This window comes from Pseudophryne corroboree, chromosome 12 (assembly GCF_028390025.1).
Source record: "Pseudophryne corroboree isolate aPseCor3 chromosome 12, aPseCor3.hap2, whole genome shotgun sequence".
Classification (NCBI taxonomy): domain Eukaryota; kingdom Metazoa; phylum Chordata; class Amphibia; order Anura; family Myobatrachidae; genus Pseudophryne; species Pseudophryne corroboree.
Genome location: NC_086455.1, coordinates 694,819 through 705,380, shown reverse-complemented (window position 1 = coordinate 705,380; position 10,562 = coordinate 694,819).

Genomic DNA, 10,562 nt, shown 5'->3' with positions numbered 1-10,562 from the left:
GCAACACATTTTTCATTGCCGTAATCATGCATCGGATGGCCCTTGTGGACTGTACATTTGTCTCATCCTCGTCTACACTGGAGTCAGACTCCGTGTCGACATCTGTGTCTGACATCTGAGGTAGCGGGCGTTTTTGAGCCACTGATGGCCTCTGAGACGCCGGCTGTCCCAAGGCTTTTACGTCATCAAACCTTTTATGTAAAGAGTTGACACTGTCGGTTAATACCTTCCACATATCCATCCACTCCGGTGTCGGCCCCGTAGGGGGCGACATCACACTTATCGGCTCCTGCTCCGCCTCCACGTAGCCTTCCACATCAAACATGTCGACACAGCCGTACCGACACACCGCACACACACAGGGAATGCTCTGACTGAGGACAGGACCCCACAAAGTCCTTTGGGGAGACAGAGTATGCCAGCACACACCAGAGCGCTATATAACACAGGGATTATCACTGTACTGAGTGATTTTTCCCAATAGCTGCTTATTAAGACCAATTTGCGCCTAAATTTATGTGCCCCCCCTCTCTTTTTTACCCTTGTTGTACTGGATACTGCAGGGGAGAGCCTGGGGAGAGTCCTTCCAGCGGAGCTGTGAAGAGAAAATGGCGCTGGCTGTGCTGAGGAAGTTAGCCCCGCCCCTTCAGCGGCGGGCTTCTCCAGCTTTTTATAATGTTAGTGGCGGGGTTTTTGGACATATACAGTGTTATACACTGTATTATGTGCTATTTGTGCCAAAAGGTAAACTAATTGCTGCCCAGGGCGCCCCCCCCCAGCGCCCTGCACCCAACAGTGACCGGAGTGTGTGGTGTGCTATGGGAGCAATGGCGCACAGCTGCGGTGCTGTGCGCTACCTTAATGAAGACAGGAGTCTTCAGCCACCGTTTTTCATCTTTATCTTCCGTCTTCTGGCTCTGCATGGGGGACGGCGGCGCGGCTCTGGGAACGGACGATCGAGGTCGGGCCCTGTGTTCGATCCCTCTGGAGGTAATGGTGTCCAGTAGCCTTAGAAGCACAAGCTAGCTGCAAGCAGGTAGGTTCGCTTCTCTCCCCTAAGTCCCTCGTAGCAGTGAGTCTGTTGCCAGCAGATCTCACTGAAAATAAAAAACCTAACAAATACTTTCTTTTCTAGCAAGCTCAGGAGAGCCCCTAGGGTGCATCCAGCTCTGGCCGGGCACAGATTCTAACTGAGGTCTGGAGGAGGGGCATAGAGGGAGGAGCCAGTGCACACCAGATATAGTACCTAATCTTTCTTTTAGAGTGCCCAGTCTCCTGCGGAGCCCGTCTATTCCCCATGGTCCTTACGGAGTTCCCAGCATCCACTAGGACGTCAGAGAAATCGGTGAGGGGGTACGTCTTGAAACTCTAATTTGTACCCTTGCTCTACTATTTCTAATATCCAAGGATCCAGGTCCGAGAGAACCCAGACCTGACTGAAGAGTTTGAGACGCACCCCCACTGGTGCGGACTCCCTTAGAGGAGCCCCAGCGTCATGCGGTGGATTTGGTAGAAGCCGGAGAGGACTTCTGTTCTTGGGAACTTGCCACAGCCTGTGACCTTTTTCCCCTTCCTCTCGCAGCAAGGTAGGAGGATCCTCGTCCTTTTTTGTATTTATTGGCCCGAAAGAACTGCATCTGATAGTGGGGCGTTTTCTTTTGATGCGCAGGAACATAAGATAAAAATGACGACTTACCTGCGGTAGCCGTAGATACCAGGTCAGTGAGGCCCTCACCAAACAGGACACTACCTTTATACGGCAGAGACTCCATATCCTTCCTCGAGTCAGCATCAGCATTCCATTGATGAATCCGCAATGCCCTCCTGGCCGAGACTGCCATGGCATTGACCCTTGATCCTAAAAGGCCAATATCCAGCTTCTTTTAAATATGCTGCAGAATCCCTGATGTGACCCAGAGTCAAAAGCACACTATCCCTGTCTAGGGTATCCATCTCAGATGACAAGTTATCTGCCCACTTTTCAATAGCGCTAATCACCCATGCCGAAGCAAGCGACAGAGGGACAGACATGGGTAGATTCCCTGTCTGTTCTCTAACTTTTTTGTGCAATACATTCACCTCAGCACTTAATTACACATATCCAAACAGGTGTCGGCGTTGTCGACGGTGACACCCTCTCACACACACATTTGCTCCATCTCCTCCTTAGGGTAGCCTTTTACCTCAGACATGTCGACACACGTACCGACACACCACACACTCAGGGAATGCTCTTCTGAAGACAATTCCCCCACAAGGCCCTTTGGAGAGACAGAGAATGCCAGCACACACCCCAGCGCTATAAACCCAGGAATAACACAGTAACTTAATGTTAACCCAGTAGCTACTGTTTATATTGATTTTTGCGCCTAATTATGTGCCCCCCCTCTCTTTTTAACCTCTTCTACCGTGTATCTGCAGGGAGAGGCTGGGGAGCTTCCTCTCAGCGGTGCTGTGGAGAAAAAACATGGCGCTGAGGAAGAAGCCCCGCCCCCTCGACGGCAGGCTTCTGTCCCACTTCTATGTACAATTTTTGGCGGGGGCTCATACATATATACAGTGCCCAACTGTATATATGCTAAACTTTTGCCAAAGAGGTCTCTAATTGCTGCCCAGGGCGCCCCCCCCTCCCCCCCTGCACCCTTACAGTGACCGGAGTATGTGAGGTGTGTGGGAGCAATGGCGCACAGCTGCAGTGCTGTGCGTTACCTCATGTGAAGAACGGAGTCTTCTGCCGCCGATTTCGAAGTCTTCTTTGCTTCTCATACTCACCCGGCTTCTGTCTTCCGGCTCTGCGAGGAGGACGGCGGCGCGGCTCTGGGATCGGACGACGAGGGTGAGATCCTGTGTACGAACCCTCTTGAGCTAATGGTGTCCAGTAGCCTTGGAAGCAGGACCTAGCTTCAGAGAGTAGGGCTGCTTCTCTCCCCTCTGTCCCACGATGCAGGGAGTCTGTTGCCAGCAGAGCTCCCTGAAAATAAAAAACCTAACAAAAAACTTACTTACAGCAAGCTCAGGAGAGCTCACTGAAAAGCACCCAGCTCCTCTGGGCACAGTATCAAACTGAGGTCTGGAGGAGGGGCATAGAGGGAGGAGCCAGAGCACACCAGAATCTAAATTCTTTCTTAAAGTGCCCATGTCTCCTGTGGAGCCAGTCTATTCCCCATGGTCCTTACGGAGTCCCCAGCATCCACTAGGACGAGAAATGGCGCTGGTCAGAGCTGTGGGGGCTAAACCGCGCGCCCTCACCGGCACGCTTCAGTCCCGCTCAGTTTCACATTTTTATATTGGTGGGGGTCTATATTGAGTGCCTAGGCACTTTTCATATAACTTTTGCCAGTTACTTTCAGGTCCACATGCTGCCCCCCCTGCAACCCGTCAGTGCCGAAGTAGGGCTGCTTCTCTCTCCTCAGTCCCACGATGCAGGGAGCCTGTAGCCAGCAGTGCTCCCTGAACATAAAAAAATAAGAATTTACTTACCGATAATTCTATTTCTCGTAGTCCGTAGTGGATGCTGGGAACTCCGTAAGGACCATGGGGGATAGCGGCTCCGCAGGAGACTGGGCACAAAAAGAAAAGCTTTAGGACTACCTGGTGTGCACTGGCTCCTCCCCCTATGACCCTCCTCCAAGCCTCAGTTAGGATACTGTGCCCGGACGAGCGTACACAATAAGGAAGAATTTTGAATCCCAGGTAAGACTCATACCAGCCACACCAATCACACCGTACAACCTGTGATATGAACCCAGTTAACAGCATGATAACAGAGGAGCCTCTGAAAAGATGGCTCACAACAACAATAACCCGATTTGTTAACAATAACTATGTACAAGTATTGCAGATAATCCGCACTTGGGATGGGCGCCCAGCATCCACTACGGACTACGAGAAATAGAATTATCGGTAAGTAAATTCTTATTTTCTCTGACGTCCTAGTGGATGCTGGGAACTCCGTAAGGACCATGGGGATTATACCAAAGCTCCCAAACGGGCGGGAGAGTGCGGATGACTCTGCAGCACCGAGTGAGAAAACTCCAGGTCCTCCTCAGCCAGAGTGTCAAATTTGTAAAATTTTACAAAAGTATTTGACCCTGACCAAGTAGCAGCTCGGCAAAGTTGTAAAGCCGAGACCCCTCGGGCAGCCGCCCAAGATGAGCCCACCTTCCTTGTGGAATGGGCTTTTACGGATTTTGGCTGTGGCAGGCCTGCCACAGAATGTGCAAGCTGAATTGTACTACAAATCCAGCGAGCAATAGTCTGCTTAGAAGCAGGAGCACCCAGCTTGTTGGGTGCGTACAGGATAAATAGCGAGTCAGATTTTCTGACTCCAGCCGTCCTGGAAACATATTTTCAGGGCCCTGACAACGTCCAGCAACTTGGAGTCCTCCAAGTCCTTAGTAGCCGCAGGTACCACAATAGGCTGGTTTAGATGAAACGCTGAAACCACCTTTGGGAGAAATTGAGGACGAGTCCTCAATTCTGCCCTGTCCGTATGAAAAATCAGGTAAGGGCTTTTACAGGATAAAGCCGCCAATTCGGACACACGCCTGGCTGAAGCCAGAGCCAACAACATGACCACTTTCCATGTGAGATATTTTAATTCCACAGTGTTGAGTGGTTCAAACCAATGTGATTTTAGGAAATCCAAAACATTCAGATCCCAGGGTGCCACTGGAGGTACAAAAGGAGGCTGTATATGTAGCACTCCCTTAACAAACGTCTGGACTTCAGGCACTGAAGCCAGTTCTCTCTGAAAGAAAATCGACAGGGCTGAAATCTGGACCTTAATGGATCCTAATTTTAGGCCCATAGACACTCCTGCTTGCAGGAAATGCAGGAATCGACCCAGTTGAAATTCCTCCGTCGGGGCCTTTTTGGCCTCGCACCACGCAACATATTTCCGCCAGATGCGGTGATAATGCTTTGCGGTTACATCCTTTCTGGCTTTTATCAAAGTAGGGATGACTTCGTCTGGAATGCCTTTTTCCTTTAGGATCTGGCGTTCAACCGCCATGCCGTCAAATGCAGCCGCGGTAAGTCTTGGAACAGACAGGGTCCCTGCTGGAGCAGGTCCCTTCTCAGAGGTAGAGGCCACGGGTCCTCTGTGAGCATCTGTTGAAGTTCCGGGTACCAAGTCCTTCTTGGCCAATCCGGAGCCACGAGAATAGTTCTTACTCCTCCCCGCCGTATAATTCTCAGCACCTTGGGTATGAGAGGCAGAGGAGGGAACACATACACCGACTGGTACACCCACGGTGTTACCAGAGCGTCCACAGCTATTGCTTGAGGGTCCCTTGACCTGGCGCAATACCTGTCCAGTTTTTTGTTGAGGCGGGACGCCATCATGTCCACCTTTGGTTTTTCCCAACGGTTTATCATCATGTGGAAGACTTCTGGGTGAAGTCCCCACTCTCCCGGGTGGAGGTCGTGCCTGCTGAGGAAGTCTGCTTCCCAGTTGTCCACTCCCGGAATGAACACTGCCGACAGTGCTATCACATGATTTTCCGCCCAGCGAAGAATCCTTGCAGCTTCTGCTATTGCCCTCCTGCTTCTTGTGCCGCCCTGTCTGTTTACGTGGGCGACTGCCGTGATGTTGTCCGACTGGATCAGCACCGGCTGACCTTGAAGTAGAGGTCTTGCTTGGCTTAGAGCATTGTAAATGGCTCTTAACTCCAGGATATTTATGTGAAGTGATGTCTCCAGGCTTGACCACAAGCCCTGGAAGTTTCTTCCCTGTGTGACTGCTCCCCAGCCTCGCAGGCTGGCATCCGTGGTCACCAGAACCCAGTCCTGAATGCCGAATCTGCGGCCCTCTAGAAGATGAGCACTCTGCAACCACCACAGGAGAGACACCCTTGTCCTTGGGGACATGGTTATTCGCTGATGCATCTGAAGATGCGATCCGGACCATTTGTCCAGCAGGTCCCACTGGAATGTTCTTGCGTGGAATCTGCCGAATGGGATTGCTTCGTAGGAAGCTACCATTTTTCCCAGGACCCTTGTGCATTGGTGCACTGATACTTGGCCTGGTTTTAGGAGGTTTCTGACTAGCTCTGATAACTCTCTGGCTTTCTCTTCCGGGAGAAACACCTTTTTCTGGACTGTGTCCAGGATCATCCCTAGGAATAGAAGACGTGTCGTCGGTATCAGCTGCGATTTTGGGATATTGAGAATCCAACCGTGCTGCCGCAGCACTACTTGAGATAGTGCTACTCCGACTACCAACTGTTCCTTGGATCTTGCCCTTATCAGGAGATCGTCCAAGTAAGGGATAATTAAAACTCCCTTCCTTCGAAGGAGTATCATCATTTCGGCCATTACTTTGGTAAAGACCCGGGGCGCCGTGGACAATCCAAACGGCAGCGTCTGAAACTGATAGTGGCAGTTCTGTACCACAAACCTGAGGTACCCTTGGTGAGAAGGGTAAATTGGGACATGGAGGTAAGCATCCTTGATGTCCAGAGACACCATATAATCCCCTTCTTCCAGGTTCGCGATCACCGCTCTGAGTGACTCCATCTTGAATTTGAACCTCTGTATGTAAGTGTTCAAAGATTTTAGATTTAGAATAGGTCTCACCGAGCCATCCGGCTTCGGTACCACAAACAGCGTGGAATAATACCCCTTTCCCTGTTGCAGGAGGGGTACCTTGATTATCACCTGCTGTGAATACAGCTTGTGAATGGCTTCCAATACCGCCTCCCTGTCGGAGGGAGACGTCGGTAAGGCAGACTTTAGGAAACGGCGAGGGGGAGACGCCTCGAATTCCAATTTGTACCCCTGAGATACCACTTGAAGGATCCAGGGATCCACTTGTTAGTGAGCCCACTGCGCGCTGAAATTCTTGAGACGGGCCCCCACTGTGCCTGAGTCCGCTTGTAGAGCCCCAGCGTCATGCTGAGGACTTGGCAGAAGCGGGAGAGGGCTTCTGTACCTGGGAACTGGCTGTTTGCTGCAGCCTTTTTCCTCTCCCTCTGCCACGGGGCAGAAATGAGGAGCCTTTCGCCCGCTTGCCCTTATGGGGCCGAAAGTACTGCGCCTAATAATACGGCGTCTTTTTATGTTGAGAGGCTACCTGGGGTAAAAATGTGGATTTCCCAGCAGTTGCCGTGGATACCAGGTCCGATAGACCTACCCCAAATAACTCCTCCCCTTTATAAGGCAATACTTCCATATGCCTTTTGGAATCAGCATCACCCGACCACTGCCGCGTCCATAACCCTCTTCTGGCAGATATGGACAGCGCACTTACTCTTGATGCCAGTCGGCAAATATCCCTCTGTGCATCACGCATTTATAAAAACGCATCTTTTAAATGCTCTATAGTCAGTAATATAGTGTCCCTATCCAGGGTATCAATATTTTCAGTCAGGGAATCCGACCAAGCCACCCCAGCACTGCACATCCAGGCTGAGGCGATTGCTGGTCGCAGTATAACACCTGTGTGAGTGTATATACATTTTAGGATATTCTCCTGCTTTCTGTCAGCAGGATCCTTAAGGGCGGCCGTATCCGGAGACGGTAGTGCCACCTGTTTTGACAAGCGTGTGAGCGCTTTATCCACCCTAGGAGGTGTTTCCCAACGTGCCCTATCCTCTGGCGGGAAGGGGTAAGATGCCAATAACTTTTTAGGAATTATCAGTCTTTTATCGGGAGAAACCCACGCCTCATCTCACACTTCATTTAATTCCTCAGAAGCAGGAAAAACTACAGGTAGTTTTTTCTCACCAAACATAATACCCTTTTTAGTGGTACTTGTACTATCAGAAATGTGTAAAACATTTTTCATTGCCTCAATCATGTAACGTGTGGCCCTACTGGAAGTCACATTCGTCTCTTCATCGTCGACACTGGAGTCAGTATCCGTGTCGGCGTCTGTATCTACCATCTGAGGTAGCGGGCGTTTTAGAGCCCCTGATGGTCTTTGAGACGCCTGGACAGGCACCAGCTGAGTAGCCGGCTGTCTCATGTCAACCACTGTCTTTTATACAGAGCCGACACTGTCACGTAATTCCTTCCATAAGCTCATCCACTCAGGTGTCGACTCCCTAGGGGGTGACATCACCAGTACAGGCAATTGCTCCGCCTCCACATCATTTTCCTCTTCATACATGTCGACACAGTCGTACCGACACACAGCGCACACACAGGGAATGTTCTGATAGAGGACAGGACCCCACTAGCCCTTTGGGGAGACAGAGGGAGACTATGCCAGCACACACCAGAGCGCTATATATATGTTGGGATAACACCAAACAGTGTTTTTCCCTTTATAGCTGCTGTGTATATTATACTGCGCCTAATTAGTGCCCCCCCCCCCCTCTTGTTTTACCCTTTTCTGTAGTGCAGGACTGCAGGGGAGAGTCAGGGAGACGTCCTTCCAGCGGAGCTGTGAGGGAAAATGGCGCCAGTGTGCTGAGGAGATAGGCTCCGCCCCCTTCTCGGCGGACTTTTCTCCCGCTTTTTTTCGGAATCTGGCAGGGGTTAATATACATCCATATAGCCCTGGGGGTTATATGTGATGTAATTTAGCCAGCCAAGGTGTTTATATTGCTGCTCAGGGCGCCCCCCCCAGCGCCCTGCACCCATCAGTGACCGGAGCGTGTGGTGCATGAGGAGCAATGGCGCACAGCTGCAGTGCAGTGCGCTACCTTGGTGAAGACTGATGTCTTCTGCCGCCGATTTTCCGGATCTCTTCCTGCTTCTGGCTCTGTAAGGGGGCCGGCGGCGCGGCTCTGGGACCGGACTCTGAGGCTGGGCCTGTGTTCGGTCCCTCTGGAGCTAATGGTGTCCAGTAGCCTAAGAAGCCCAAGCTGGCTGCAAGCAGGCAGGTTCGCTTCTTCTCCCCTTAGTCCCTCGATGCAGTGAGCCTGTTGCCAGCAGGTCTCACTGAAAATAAAAAACCTAAAACTAACTTTTCCTAAGAAGCTCAGGAGAGCCTCCTAGATTGCACCCTGCTCGGTCGGGCACAAAAATCTAACTGAGGCTTGGAGGAGGGTCATAGGGGGAGGAGCCAGTGCACACCAGGTAGTCCTAAAGCTTTTCTTTTTGTGCCCAGTCTCCTGCGCTGGTCCTTACGGAGTTCCCAGCATCCACTAGGACGTCGGAGAAAAGTATTTTGTAGAGAAACTCAGTAGAGCTCCCCTGTGTGTGACCAGTCTCCCTGGGGACAGAATCTAACCGAGGTCTGGAGGAGGGGCATAGAGGGAGGAGCCAGTTCACACCCAAAGTCTTATAGTGTGCCCATGTCTCCTGCAGATACAGTCTATACCCCATGGTTCTTGAAGCATCCCCAGCATCCTCTAGGACGTATGAGAAAGACACACAGTTGGTTGCACAGCTCAGCGGGCTACTAGATGGTTTCTGTAATGCAAAGCATGGTGGGATCCTTGGTTCAAATCTGCTTCAATTTAGTTCTGTGCGCCAGTCAGTCATATAGCTGCCACTAGAGGCAGGTTCTTGCTGGATATACCTGCTGGCGAGACAGCGTCACCTCTCTAGAATGGCTCTTCCAGCGACGGCCACTTATTGCTTTCCACTTGATCTGCTGTAGATCATTTGCTGTATTTTGTGATGTCTGCAGCGTCATCTATTTTCCCACCGCCCATTCTCCTGACTTCCACCAATGAGTAGGGGAACAGACGCCCTCATTAGCTGCCAACAGTGCGTGACATGTCACACTACGTACCAGAATCTGCCGGGGATCACTCCGTTCTCTACAACCAAGTGCAGCTGCCACCCCCAATATCTGGCTTCCAGCTGGTACCAGGAGGGAGAACCCTAGAAGATAAACCATGACATCCCCCAGCCTGGAGCTATCGAAGGGCTGCATTGGCCGACAGCATATGGCGAGGAAATGACCCCCAACCCACTAAAGGATAAAACTAAGAAACCCGGCTCCAGACTGATGAACGATAGCGTCCAGCTGCATTCGTTGTAGAGAGAGTGTAAGAGGGGTAGAAGTCTACGGAGAGGTGCCTGAGACGTCCTGTGATGAAACAGCCGCCAATACAGCGGAGAACAGCGCACGATCGATGCGGCAATTTGCTCTTTGTTAGGAGTAGCAGAGACAACAGACAGGGGAAAGGGCAGATTTCCTAGGTACAGCTGAGGTAATAGCACGTGCGGGAGGCCCATTGCCTAGCATCTGGTTAGCAGTGGTTGTCACTATTGTTACATGTGTCGCTTGCTGCTCTATGTTCCAAGTCTCCTATGCATCTTTTGTTAACGTGCCTTCAACGCTGCGCCTTCCTTTCCTGTACATCCGGTCACTACATATCGGTCTGTGTAACATCTTCTAGGGTACGTTACTCAGCACCCCACCTCACACCAGACCATGCTCACCAAGATCACAGCGGATCCTTCTATCGGCTCTCCTACGCTCCAGCCTGCACTGTGGGACAAGGATGGATTTTAGTGAGCAATTTGCACTTAGGCTTGGGCCTACCTCTGCTGCCCTGGCCAGTCGCCCCATAAGTCAGAAGAATAGCGCATCCACCAGAGGCTGCAGCCTGGGATACACATGGATGGTTTATATAAAGGTAGAATGGACAGACGTTCTC